Source organism: Dasypus novemcinctus, chromosome 14 (genome assembly GCF_030445035.2).
Source record: "Dasypus novemcinctus isolate mDasNov1 chromosome 14, mDasNov1.1.hap2, whole genome shotgun sequence".
NCBI lineage: Eukaryota > Metazoa > Chordata > Mammalia > Cingulata > Dasypodidae > Dasypus > Dasypus novemcinctus.
In genome coordinates, this window is record NC_080686.1 from 71,156,069 (window position 1) to 71,171,480 (window position 15,412).

Consider the following 15,412-nt stretch of genomic DNA (forward strand, 5'->3'; position numbering starts at 1 on the left):
CTGAGAAATTTTTTAAGACTCATGATTACTTGTCAGATCAAAATCCCATCCTATTTTAATAAGCACTTAATTTCTTAATACCTGTTTCACTGACTCCTGAACAAAGGGGCTGACTGGAGAGAAAAAAGGAAGAAAGAATAACTAGAAAATAATGCAATTGACTGAAACCTTCATGACTTCTATGCCTGGCCCTACGGTCTGACTTATTCATCCAGCTCTATTTGAGGAGGTGGCTTTGTCGTGTCTGCCAGCCTACTTTGATGATAAAAGTCGGCAGTCTCAGCTGTACTATTTAGTGGCAGCAGATCCTTAGCCTAGTCAGTGGACTTCTCAGAACTGTTAACTGATCTGCAAATGGAGATAATGCTATTTCCCTCACAGGGTTGTCAGGACCAAATGAAATGACATATGAGAAAACATTTTAAAAACTAAAGTGCTGAGTACATGCCTTACTTGCAAAAAGGAAAGCAGAGCTCAAGGTAGCACCTGCTTTAAAAGAAAATGATGTTGTGAACTTTAACAAATGTATAATACTAATGCGAAGTGTTAATAATAGGGGATGTATGGAAAAAAATATACCAAGTGTATTCTAGGGAACATAGTGGTAATAATCTGATCATGTTCTTTCATAATCTGTAATAAATGTTCAACAACAATGTAAGTTTTTGGTGGAGGGAGATGTATGAGAATTCTGCAAATTACACACGATTGTTTTGTAAGCTCACAACTTCTCTAATAAAAAAAATGAAAAAAAAAAACCACCAAATTTTAAAAAATGAGAAAGATGCTGCCAAACTGGAGCTATTTAATAATAGGCACTTTCAAGAGAGCTACTGTACCCACAAGAAATGTACAACATGAGCTTGAAAAAAAAAATTTCTTCTCCTAAATAACAGAACAGACTTTTTGCTTTCCAACAATTATTACCATTAATAAAAAATAAAATATTTTGTTATGAGTAGGAAAATTATATTGCCATCTTTGCCACAGAGAGGAAAATATTTATTCTGGCTCGTAGGGCATCTATTTAGTATCATTTATTTTCCCGATCAAACAGGGAGAAAGAGTACCCTTTAAATCTCCTAGAGTTGGTTATGTAATATAATTAAAACTGTCTACCATAAAAAGTAGTTACCATATTGTTACTATGGGAAAGAAATTTCAATATCTACAGCGTGCAGGAGAAACACCATTACTGAAGTTATTAATGATAGCCCTCATCTGGCCTACTTCTTAAATCCTTGATGTTTTAGCTACACCAGTGCTACAGATCACATCGATGAAACTAAGATGACTCAACTACAGCTAGATGCCTGCCACTTTGATCTTTCAAAATCAAATGTCAGGAAGCGGCTGTGGCCCAATCATCTGGGCTCCCGTCTACCATATGGGAGGCCCTGGGTTCGCATCCCAGGGCCTCCTTGTAAAGGCAGGCTGGCCTGCACCCACAGAAAGCTGGCACAGCAAGATGATGCAACATAGGGAGACAAGTATACAGAAAAAACATGCAGAGAATGGACACAGAGAAGAGACAGCAAAGAAAGGAACAAGCCGCAAAGGGGGGGGGCGGATAAATAATCTTAAAAAAAAAAAAACAACATGTCATCTCCCATCTTAAAAATCCTTCAATGGCCCCCTTCATCCTGGGTTCAAGTTCAAATCCTTGGATTTGAAGCACAGACTCCTTCTTGGAAGAGATAGCTGCCTACCAGCTAGCCTCATCTCCATGTGTACTTTTTACCCTGGGCATGCTGAACTCCTTATTTTTAAAGTTTCTTCAAAACTCCCCGTGACCTCCAAGCACTCAGATACCCATAACAGCAATTCTCCTCTCACAATTTTACCAACTGGTAAATTATGTTCAACATAATTTGACCAAACAGAAAATGTCATGAAGAAAACAGAACATCATCTTATTCTACTCTGTATTCACAGTGCCTAGCATGGGTGCCAGATGTGACAGATGACAATAGCTGTTTCTGCTGAATAACAAGTTTATTTTTACCAGGTTAGAGCCCACCTTATATGTTTTAATGCAATAGCATGATGTTTCCAACAAAAACATCTTAGATTACAAAGAGCTCCCTTTCCAAATTAGGCATCAGTGTATACTAGTTTATACTAAATTGAAGTTTATCCGTCTCATTTTTATCTCTAGGAAACAAAGTAAAATGCATATTTCCCAATTGCAGCCAATCAGAGATAAGGGCATGAGGGAAAGACTGAATACGGCAGAAAATCATATGTAACATACATATAAAGTCACTAAGACATCAATCTTAAAAGTGTTAACTGCCAACTGGGCATATTATTTTATTGAGATGTTTTTATAGACTTATGAGAGATATGAGAACTAGAAGGTTATTATTCCAGAGTGTTAATTTGTCTAAGGTTACAAAGTTGGTTACTGTCAGAACTCAAATCAGAGCCAAGCTTTCCTTCCAATCAGTGTTCTTTTAAAGATGGGATTTCTCTCTTTAGACAGCAATTGTTTTCCTCTTTAAAGGGTAAAACCTAATGTCTTGAAATTCTTGAGATGTGAAAAACTCAAACTGATAATCTCTTCAATAAAAAAATAAGTCAAAGGAATTTTGAGATTTTCTAATACTCAGGCTTGTAATTCTATATAATACATTTGTCTATATCACAAATGATTTCTTTTTTAAAAAACAGTATAGTGAAAAGAATAGCCCATTGGAGTTCATATTCTCAGACATTGAGCCCACCCTGCTACTGACTAGTTGTACAACTTTGGGGAAGTACTTTCATTACAAACTTCAGCATCCACATTTGTTTGAGAAAGAGAAAGAGAAAGAAGAATGTGAAATTATTTCTATAGATATCTTACAGATCTTTGCATATAATTTTTAATTATTTTATGATAACTTCTATATCCTTGACAGGGTGCTTGCAGGATCATACACACACAGAGGTAGATTAGTGAAAATGGTTATCAATTGAACAAAACTTCCTTTTCTTTAAGACTGATCACAGGCACAATACAATAAGCTACTGCTTATCTTTACCTATGGAACTCAGTTTATAGAATGAAGAGATTGGGCCTCTTGTGAGCTATTTTCTATTAGAATATTTTTAAATAATAAAGAACCATCTGATTGTCCTTGTCACCAGCCACATTAGCTCACACTAAAAGAATAATAAAGACATTGGAAAAGGTTGTCACATGATTAACAGTGGCCTTACCAAGTTGTTCCAATGCACATAAGATAATGTACCATCCTCAAGAAATTAGTGTCTTTCTCTTTGATGGTTTTAAATGCTAAAAGTAGTTAATAAATAGGAATTTTTAATAAGGTAAAATTAGTTTCAAATTATGGTTTATTTGCTCCACAAATTTATACAGTGATCCTTCTTTAGAATGAAATTGAAAAGCATTCTTGAAAGCATATAGTCAAAGAACACGGGTTGTCGTCAGTTACACATACATTCCATTTTCAGTTCTGTTATAAACTAACTGGTGATTTGAACAGCTATTTAACTTTTTTAGGATTCAATTTATCTATCTCACATAGTCATGCATATACTGTATACAGCTGGTGAAAAAATTTAGAAAAGAAAAAGGTGCTAAGTAAGCTTTTTATTATTAGTTAATAGTAAGCAGCATGGTATCTGACACAAGAAGAGCAGCTAATATCACTGAGCCCTCCCTATCCTTTTCAGAGAACCCAAGCCACCTGGGGTATTTCAGCCATTCAATGACTATGTATTGAGCACCTATTAAATGCCAAACCTTTGATTGGCTGACCTCAGTGAATTCACTGTGACCCTGATGAATTCACTCCCAAAACTAAAATCAATCAGAACATGTTTTGTATTATTCACAGGACATAGGTACATTCAAATACAGCCAGCTTTCTTGCACAGATGGGTTTTTATCAGAAGAAAGCGTAAGAATTAAGACTCGGCATGTAATGGGATCTCAATGATCTTCTGATAAGGAAACTGTAGAGCCATCCTTATAGTCCCTTTCAGGAACTATCCCTGACCTTACTAAGAACGGCCAGGGCATTAGGCTGACTGGTAGCAGCTCTTACATATTGATGTAAAACCACTCCAGGGAAATGAGCTTCTTCCAGCTGGCGGTAGTCCATTAACCAACCAAGTGACTTCTGCAGAATGGACTGAAGGGCAAGATCCCTCTTCTGGGGAAGAAACCAGAACAGGAAAATGCTCTTTCAAACTGTGCCCACTCCAACCCCCCCCCCCCCCCAATGCCCCATAAATAAAACAGATTCTAAAACTTATTCAATAATGTGCTTTTATTTTGTTTGCCCCAAGGGAAGCAGCATGGAGTTTTAAAGAAAACCAGGGGAATTAGAGTCAGAGAGAATACTGGATTCCATTCTGAGCCCTGCATCATATTAGGTTTCTTTGGGTAGGTCTCTGAACCCTGCTGAGCTTGTTTTTTCAAATGTAAAATGTAAATGTTTACCTATCTCATAGGGTTAATGAAGATCTAAAAAACACTAATGCTACTTACTTCTCCACCTTCTATAGTTCATCTTCAAGAACTATAGCCTTGTCTAGAACTGACACTAGGCGGAGGAACAGTTCATAAAAAGAAGTGACTGATAGGGTCCTAGTGACCAAGAACAGAATTAGGAAAGCCATTCCCACCAGGAGGGTGAGGAGAGGGGGTCTGGTCTGGAGGGTCAAGAGGCAGTAAGCCCTGGAGGTGGGCTTCAAATCACACAATGTTAGAGCAGAGATCTGGAGTCTCTCCTAATTTTTACAGATGAGGACAGTGGGGCTCAGAGATGATGTGAGTCACCCATCATCCAAGGCAGGACACCCCACTGACCCTACTTCAGGAGCCAGCTGTGGATGGCGGGATGAGGAGGGCTCTCTCTGCCTGAGCAGTTTGCCATCATCCCTATCTTTCACCGCAACATTCTCCTGCCCTTCCTTTTAAAGTGCAGGATAAAATAAAAGTTTAAAATGCTTCTTGTCATTGGCATTGGATTGGGAAAAGTGGACATGGTGGACAATGGGTATGGGGAAAGGCAGGAAGAGATGAGAGGTGGAGGCGTCTTTGGGACATGGAGCTGCCCTGGATGGTGCTTCAGAGGTAATCACCGGACATTGTAAATCCTCACAGGGCCCACTGGATGGAATGGAGGAGAGTATGGGCCATGATGTGAACCATTGTCTATGAGGTGCAGAGGTACCCAAAGATGTACTTACCAAATCCAATGGATGTGTCATGATGATGGGAACGAGTGTTGTTGGGGGGGGAGAGGGGGGGTGGGGGGGTGGGGAGGTGGGGTTGAATGGGACCTCACATATATATTTTTAATGTAATATTATTACAAAGTCAATAAAAAAAATAAAAAATAAAATAAAATAAAATGCCAAAAAAAAAAGCTTCTTGTCATGTAAAAGCTATGTTTTAATGAGAATTTTTTGTCAGGATGTTATGAACGAAATAAAAATAAATAAATAAGTTTCCAAGATACCAGGGCACAATTATAAATTCAAGTACTATATGTACCTGAACCCATTAAAGAGTGGGAATCTTAGAGAAGAAAGAAAAGATAGGAGAAAGTATTTGGGAGTGAGGGAAGGAGACACCTGTCTTGAAGGCCAGTTTATTCTACTGTCATCAGCTCAGGAGAGTCCATAAAAGGTTTATGTCCAAGATCCTCATAGGTTTAGGGGCACTAAACATTGTCTTTTCCTAAATACAAAGTATTCCATAATTAGGGGTGAGATGCTTCAAATGCAGATGGAGATGACATATTCATAGCACATTAGTAGTGATTTTCAAAGAATAGTCTCCGAGCCAGCAGCGTCAGCCTCAGCTGGAACTTTTTAAAAATGCAAGTCCCTGGGCTCCACCTCAGATTCACTAAATCATAAACTCTAGGGGTGGGTCCCAGCAATCTGTGGTTTAACAGGTGCTTCTGATACAAACTCCAGGGTGAGAATGACCTCACTCTAGGATGAAGAAGTTTCAAGGGTATGTGTCAATAATTGGCAAGTGCTAACATGGCAGACAAGAACGTATGATCCAGGGTAGGAGAGAAAAAGTCATTCCCAAGCAGCAGCACGGGCAAAATAAAGGGGTGGCAAGGGGCACATCACACAAATGTCAAGCTCCACAAGTTTATGTAGGGTGACTTTTAAATTTTTCATTAATTTTGAAGGGGAAATAATTTTACCAAAATATGAGTCTCTGCTTGAAGGACTCCTGAAGGTTACTAGTTTATCATAAAAACATTACACAGAAGTTTCTTTCCCACCAGAACGAGGTGTTTCTATACATTAATAGCCTGGTAAGCATTTAAACATAATAAATATTCCTGAAATATCTACATCTATGATAGGTATTATCAGGAGATGTAAGGTATGACAGAATGGCAAAGGGACCTTACCCGGAATTTATCTAAAATCGACTCAGACATCTAAATTCTGGACTGTACATCTCTACCTGACAGTGTGGCTTCAATCTCAGTTTCTAAACCTACACTTAATCTTAGCCAAAAGGCCAAGAAGCAATCAGGTTCTAAATCTGAGCTCCATTCACTGTCAATCGAAACCAAAACCAGGGAAGTGGATATGGCTCAACTGATAGAGCATCCACCTACCATATGGAAGGCCCACGGTTCAAACCCAAGGCCTTCTGGCCCATGTGGTGAGCTGGCCCATGCATGGAATTGCCATGCACAAGGAATTGCCCTGCCACGTGGGGTGTATCCCCCGCATAGGGGTGCCCCACGTGAAAAAAGTGTGTCCTATACTGAGCTGCCCCAAGCAAAAAAAAAAAAGTGCAGCCCACCCAGGAGTGGCACCGCACACATGGAGAACTGATGCAGCAAGACAATGCAACAAAAAGAGACACAGATTCCCAGTGCCACCGAGAATGCAAGTGGACACAGAAGAACACAGAGCAAATGGACACAGAGAGCAGACAATGGTAGGAGCGGGGTGAGAAATAAATAATAAATCTTAAAAAAAAATAATAACAGTAAATAAGCCTAAACTTATTTCACCTTTGTATTACTTCCCAGTGAACATCACTAGTATTTTAAACTCACAGAAACCACAGAGTTATCTTGGACTCTTCCCTCTCTGCTATCTATGTGCCCAATTAGTCACCATCTTATGCTAATTCTACCTCCTTAAAGTCTTGACTCTCTTCTTCTCCATTTCAAAGGTTCAAGTCCTCATTTGTACCCTGGGATTATCCAAGAGCCTCCTAATTGGTCTCCATGTCTCCAGTCTGACCCACTCTCCAAGCTGTCTCTATTGCCACCAAATGACATTCTAAAATGAGAAGAAAAATTGTGTCTTCCCATCTTAAGAATGCTTCATCCTCATTGTCCAAGATTCCATTCCCCAAACTCTATGCTCCACCTCCTAACTTACTCTCTCTTATGAATGCCCTTGTCACTCTTCCTCTTATTAATTTCCCCCCCCCTCCTTCGAGATTGTTTCAGGTAACATATTCTCCAGGAAGTCTTGAGACCCACCCACCCCAGGTGCAGGTCAGCCAATTTCTATGCATTCTCAGAGCACTCAAAGTGCACTGCCATCACAGTTAGCACACTGTGCTCTATCCTGTTTCTCTAAAAGCACACATTCCCCCTCCCTACTACATACAAAGCAAGCTTTAAATGTCTGCTAAAGGTAGCTTTGTAAGTAGCCTAAACCATCTCCCAGATTATAGTATAGCTCTCTCCTCCCTTTTGTGATACATACCTGCGAACAGTATTAAGAAAATCAGGCAGGTGACTTCTTCATCAGGCTTCCTCCATACTAGCACTGCCCATATTCCAAAATAAAGAATATGATAGGCTCCTTAAATGTAGTCCAAATCCATATGCTACTTTGCTAAAGATCAAAAGTAAAATGACCTCACACAAGACTTGATTTAAATATTTCTGATTTCTTTTGAGTATAATCAGAATACAGTCCCTGAACTATGTAATTTTGAATCCTCTTACTTTGGTTGGTGGAACATCAATCATTTATTATAGCCCAGCCTCCTATCAAGGTCTCATTATTGGCCGCCTCATATTTCATGCTCATCCATTCCTCAGTACCTGGACTGCCCAACTCCTCCCTATCCAGCCAGCCAGGCTCAATTATGAAGTCAGAGAAGAGTACAGCTAAGTCCCACAAGAGCTGTAAAATCCTTCACAGCTGTTCTGCCTGACTGATAACTCCTCACTTCTCTGATTCCTTTTATAATTCTATACCACACCTAATCCTGTTCCTCTGCAGTGTTTTAGCAGCACTTTACAGAAAGGTACTGCATAGCACTGTCATCTCATTCTATACCAGTCTCATATGCAATGCAATTGTGTCTTCATTCAGTTCATTTTTATCTTCTAAAGAAGATATTTTTAATTTTTTACTTTTCCTGTAATCCCACAAATACTGAAATTACACCAACATATTTGTTAGAAATCTACATCATTACAAATTTTTAAACACACAACATACAAAATTTTTGGTACTCAGAATAATTATATACAAGTCCCCTCATTTTTAGCATACAATTGTCTGGATTTTGTTAAAAACATGTTGGCGGTGGACTTGGCCCAGTGGTTAGGGCGTCCGTCTACCACATGGGAGGTCCGCGGTTCAAACCCCGGGCCTCCTTGACCCATGTGGAGCTGGCCCACGGGCAGTGCTGATGCAAGCAAGGAGTGCCATGCCACGCAGGGGTGTCCCCCACGTAGGGAATCCCCAAGCACAAGGAGTGCACCCTCTAAGGAGAGCCGCCCAGCGCCAAAGAAAGTGCAGCCTGCCTAAGAATGGCGCCGCCCACACAGAGAAAATGATACAACAAGATGACGCAGCAAAAAGAAACACAGATTCTCGTGCTGCTGACAACAACAGAAGCAGACAAAGACGATGCAGCAAACAGACACAGAGAACAGACAACGGGGGGGGGAGGGGAGAGAAATAAATAATTAAATCTTTTTTAAAAAAAACATTTTTAGTATCTTTCTGATCATTTGAAATATCCAGACCATTTTTTAAATGCTTCACTAAATTACATTATTCAGATGGTAGAGGTGTTCCTAAAGGCACTCACACTTGACATATCGCACTTCTTCACAAACACCTAAACATTGATCTTGGTTCACAAATTAAGGGGTGGTTATATCTAACCATGGATTTTCTTACATGTTCATAATTACTAGTTTTTAAACCCATATCACTTAATTTTAAACATATAAGCTATACCATTCTTATAGCCTAAACACTTTTTTCACAAAGTGCCAAAGGAGAATCAGAATCATAAAATGCAGGAGAAATAATTAAAACAGGAGCAAAGTTACTGAACATAGAATTACAAAATACCACATATCTGTAATTTTTGTTTACAAATGATTAAAAAATATAAACTGTCTCAGACAAAATTATTTGTATTATTTCCTTATACATAAATTTTGAGGTTTAAAAAAGTTTACTCATCCTTTTTCCTTAATTTCAGCATATTTCTGATATTTTCCTGGTATATGACTCAAAACCATGACTGACATGAGATAGAGAATTATACAGATTGTTGATTAAGTTCTTTTCAGGGGTTAATTTTCCCAACTATGCTTTGGATCCTATTTCCCTTCTGTCTCTTCAGTGATTTTGTTCCCTTAATTATCTCCCCCTCTTGCCACCTCAACTTGTTCTTCCCTACCCAAATCTCCTTACATCTTATATACATACATACCCTGACTTCTCAGTCCATGAGCCTTTCAGATATCAGATATTCTTTTTCAATACGCTTAGTAGTACAGGTAAAGAAGAGAAATAGAGTGCCTACAATCACTGTAGCTACTTCCCCCACACACTCCACAGTAACAATTAGGATAGTGTCCCAAGCATGCAATGAACCAACTCCCAATAAGGTCAAGAGCTCTATTGTTTAAACAGTGCAACTCTGACAAACACCACTTGCTCCTTCTTGAGCCTTCCTGCTTCTGCTTCTGGGACATACCTAGTTTTCTTTCCATTTTCGTGGTGACTCAGTCCTAGCCTACTCCACAGATTTTTCTTTGCTTGATATTAAATGTAAGCAGTCCTCAGGATTCAGTCCTAAGAACTTTTATACCCCTCAGTCTATATTCTCCTTCTCCTACCTGTGACTCATTTCAGACACCTTTTGAGGGATCCAGACTTTTACATCCAACTGCTCATTAGACTTCTTTACTTGAATGTCTCATGCCACCTCAAGCTCGACATTCCCCAAATCAAATACTCTATACCAACATGATAATCCAAAGTCAAATTCTGAGAATTAAGAAATTACTTTCCATTTTCACTTTGCTTCAATGAGATTTGCTGGGAAGCAGACTTGGCTCAGTGGATAGAGCATCCGCCTACCACATGGGAGGTCCACAGTTCAAACCCAGGGCCTCCTTGGTCCTTGTGGAGCTGGCCCATGTGCAGTGCTGATGTGCACAAGGAGTGCCATGCCACGCAGGGGTGTCCCCCAGATAGTGGAGCCCCACACGCAAGGAGTGTGCATCATAAGGTGAGTTGCCCAACGAGAAAAAAAGTTCAGCCTGCCCAGGAGTGGCACCGCAAACACGGAGAGCTGACACAGCAAGATGACGCAACAAAAAGAGACACAGATTCCCAGTGCCACTGACAAGAATAGAAGCGGACACAGAAGAACACACAGCGAATGGACACAGAGAACAGACAACTGGAGCAGGGAAGGGGAGAGAAATAAATTAAAAATAAATCTTTAAAAACAAACAAACAAAAAAAAACAAAGAGACTTGCTAATAAGAATTTCCCTTTTTTACCAAATAAGTAATGATTTCCATTAGGTCAGTAAACTACAACATTGATTATATTCACTTTACAATAAGTAAAACCATAGCGACCCATTCTCACTCATAGATTCTCTTTACAAGATTGATTTAAAATCATGGCTCTCCTCCCCACTAATGGAAAAAAGGATCAACTTTGGCAAAACATGGTTATTAACCCCTGCCTGGGAGTATATCTCTTAGGAAGACCCCATCCAGGCATAAACTCTGAGGTATTGCTAAGGTGACTGTCCATCCCAGTTTACCTGGGACAATTCAACTTAGATCTGATAAACAGTGGCAAATTACGAGCTAGTCCATGGGAAAACACATTCCACATATACAGTAACAACAACAACAAAAAAAGCTGAAGTAGTTATACTTATGTCAAATGACAGAGACTTTAAAAGAAAAGTTGTTAGTAGAGACAAAGAAGGACATTGTGTATTAATAAAAGGGGCAATTCACCAGGAAGAAATATCATAAATGTATATGCACCTAACCAGCAGGTCCAAAATCACATGAGGCAAACACTGGCAAAACTGAAAGCAGAAATAGATGTCTCTACAATAATAGTTGGAGACTTCAATACACCACTCTTATCATTGGATAGAACATCTGGGCAGAGGAACAAGAAACAGAGCTTGAATAATATGATAAATGAACTAAACCTAATAGACATATGCAGAACATTGTATCCCAAAACAGAGGAATATGTACTTATGGATCTTTCTCCAGGATAGAGCATATGTTGGGTAACAAAGCAGATTTTAATAATTTTAACAAAATCCCAAAAAATCTACAACAAAGCTGCTAGAGCTCATAAACAAGTTCATCAGAGTGCAGGGTACAAGATTAATATGCAAAAATGAATAGTGTTTCTATACGCTAGTAATGAGTTATCTGAAAAGGAAGTCAGGAAAAAATTCCATTTACAATAGTTACTGAAAGAATCACACGTATAGGACTAAACTTAACCAAGGACATAAAGCAGTTTTATTCAGAAAACTACAATGCATTGCTAAAAGAAGAACTAAATAAATGGAAAAACATGCTGTGTTCAAGGATTGGAAGACTAAATATTGTTAAAATGTCAATTTTACCCAAATTAGTGTATATAGATTCAATGCAATTTGGATAAAAATTCCAATAGCTTTTTCAAAAGAAATGGACAACACATTTACCAAATTTATATGTACAGGTAAGGGGCCCCGAATAGCCAGAAATATCTTAAAAGGGAAGAACAAAGTTAGAGGACTCTCACTTCCAAACATTAAATCATATTACCTAGCAACAGTGGTTAAACAGCACGGTACTGGCATAAAGATAAACAGACAGACCAATGGAACCAAGTTAATGGTTCAGAAATGGACCCTCATATCTAGGATCAAGTGATTTTTGACAAGGTTGGCAAACCCACCCAGGTGGGCCAGAACAGTCTATTCAACAAGTGGTGCTGGGAAAACTGGATATCCACAGCCAAAAGAAAGAAAGAAGACCCCTTTCTCACACCTTATATAAAAATTAACTCAAAATGGATCAAAGACCTAAATATAAAACTCCTTGAAGATAATGTAAGGAAACATCTTTAAGACCTGTTAATAGGTGGTAGATTCTTAAACCTTACCTGAAAGCATGAGGAACAAAAGAAAAAATGGATAAATGGGACCTCTTCACACTTAAAGCACTTTTGTGATTCAACAGATTTTGTCAAGAAGGTGAAAAGGTAGCCTACTCAAATGGAAGAAAATACTTGGAAACCACATATCCAGTAAGGGTTTGATTTCCATGCTATGTAAAGAAGTCATACAACTTAACAATAAAAAAGCAAGCAATTCAATTTTTAGAATGGGCAAAAGATTTAAACAGACATTTCTCCAAAGAGGAGATACAAACGGTAAAAAAAACAAACAAACAAACAAAAAAAACATGAGGAAGTGTTCAATATCACTAGCTATCAGGGAAATGCAAGTCGAAATGACAATGATATATCATCTCACATTGCATAGAATGGTCATTATTAAAATAACAGAAAACAGTAAATGCTGGAGAAGATGTGGAAAATAGGAACACTCCTTCACTGTTGGTGGAATGTAAAATGGTGCAGCCTCTGTGGAAAACAATTTGGCATTCCTCAGGAAGCTAAAAAAAAAACCACTGTATGATTTGGCAATCTCTCTACTAGGAATATATCCAGAAGAACTGAAAACTGTGATGTGAACAGACATTTGAACACCAATGTTTATAGCAGCATTATTCATAATTGCCAAAAGATGGAAATAACCCAAGTGCTCACTGACCAATGAGTGGATTAATAAAATGTGGTAGATTTTATAGATTTAAATGTGGTAGATTCCATACAATGGAATACTATGCTGCTATAAGAAGAAATTAGGACACATATGATAACATGGATGAATCTTGAGAACATTATGCTTAGTGAAATAAGTCAGACACAAAAGGATAAATATTGTATGGTCTCACTAATATGAATTATATACAAAGAATAAATACAGAGTTAAACCTAGAGTATAGATTACTAGGAGCTAGGAGGAGGGCTGAAAAGGGATACTGATGCTTAATGTATGTAGAATTTTTAATTAGCTTGGCTGTAAAAGTGTGGAAATGGACAGAGTTGATGGTAACACATTATAGTAGGTATAACTAAAACAGTAGGTTTATAAATGGGATTGTGGATGAAAGGGATACTCTAGGAATGTAAATGTCAATTGAAAGAAAGCCAGAAAATAATCTAGGGACTAAGTAACAGTGAACTCAGAGGTGGATAAGAATTGTGGTTAATAGTACAAATAGAAGAGTGTTCTTCTATGAACTAGAACAAACATACATCACTATTACAAAGTGGTAAGAATATATATGCATGGGGAAAATACAAGTAATGTATCCTAAGGACTACAGTTAATAATGCTGTAATATTCTTGAATCAATGTTAAAGAAGTACTGTGCTAATAATAGGGGTTATGGAAAAAATATACCAAATGTGCACTATAGACCCTAGTTAAGAGTAATATTCTGATGATGTTCTCTCATAATCTGTAACAAATGTCCCACAACAATGTAAGGTGTTGGTGGAGGGGTCTTGTATGAGAATTCTGCACATTTTCATGATTGTTTTGTAAATTCACAACTGCTCACAAAGATGATGATGATGATGATAATAATAATAATAATAACAACTAGCTAGCCCAAATAATACACCTTCAGGACACAGTCTGTGTTTGCAAAAACCAGTCAGTCTAGTGAAACTTTTTGTGATTTGTTTCCCTCTTGCTATTAATCCAAACAATCCCACAAAATGTAGGGAGATCCGAATTTTATCTAAACTTATATATTTCAATCTCTGCTAATGGCAAAACTATCCAGGTAGTCACCTTAGCTAGAAAGTTCAGGATAAGGTTTGATTCTCTCTCCTCCCTGTGCAATTAGTTAGCAAGACCCACTGATTCTATTTTAAAAGCCTCAAGAACTTATTACCCACAAACTTTAGACCAGACATTATTTTTAATCTGTGATTGTTTTAATAGCATTTCTCTACTTTCTATCCTTCTCCAACTGATCTCCCTCACTTCTGTTAGAATTATTTTAAATAGCACAACTTCTTTGTCAACTGCCTACTTAAAAACCTCAGATAGTACCTAGACTTCTTAGGCATTCCTTCCCCTAAATACATGCTACTCAATGATTCTCAGTCAAGATGGGACCACTCCCCTAAGAGACATTTGAAAATGTTTCAGACATCTGTGTTTGTCTCAGAGATAAGAGGGCAAAAAGGGCATTTAATGGACAGGACCAAGGATGGTGACTATCCAGCAATGTAGGGCAAGTCCCATGTAACAGAGAATTGTCTCACCAAAATGCCAATAGCACTTCCAGGTGAGACTTTTTGTTCCCCAAACACTCTTTTTTTTTTTTTTTTAAAAAAACACATACATGGTTTCTTCTTTTTAGAATCTACTTAACCTCTCCCCACCACCCCACCACTGGTTCTGTCTCCTTACAAAATATTTTTTCCCTAGATGATTCAAATCTAAAGACCTTCTCATGTGAATTAATAGTCTTGTACAGAGTATGTTAATGAGACATAATTACATCACTCTTATAACACACTGGTTGCACTTAGTGTATTAAATTTTGATTATATTGCTTACTCATTGGTCATTTCAATGCATATTCCATTTATCTCCCTCTATCTCTTAAAATTTGAGCTCCTTGAGAATATTCCTTTGATATCACATTATTTTTTAACCTCAATTTCTATTGTTACACTATAAAGTGAAAATCATTCTGTAAATGTTTCTTTGGATTAAAAGATGAAAGATGTACCAATTTCTCATGAAGAGAATGCTATTTTTAAATCGCTATTAAATTTAGAACTGACAATACCTTAAAATAAATGAAATAAACAGAGTTATTAGTAAGTTATTTTAAAGAACCCTAGAATGCATGTATTAAATTACAGATTAGACTAAGGCAGGTATTACAAATTCAGGTAAAAGAGGAAAATAAGCTGGAGAAACTGTGGTAAACTAGAGAGAATATTCCCAATATACAGGTATTTAAATTCCTTCTTCTCTTGTAAATGATGTGTAAGTATACCTTAC

General features: G+C 37.8%; 1 protein-coding gene across 5 annotated transcripts in view; it reads right to left on the bottom strand.

Annotated features, from left to right (window-relative positions):
* RSPO2 (R-spondin 2) overlaps positions 1-15,412 on the bottom strand; it is a 148,619-nt gene that overhangs the window by 64,327 nt on the left and 68,880 nt on the right. The gene's annotated exons all lie outside the window — the stretch shown is intronic.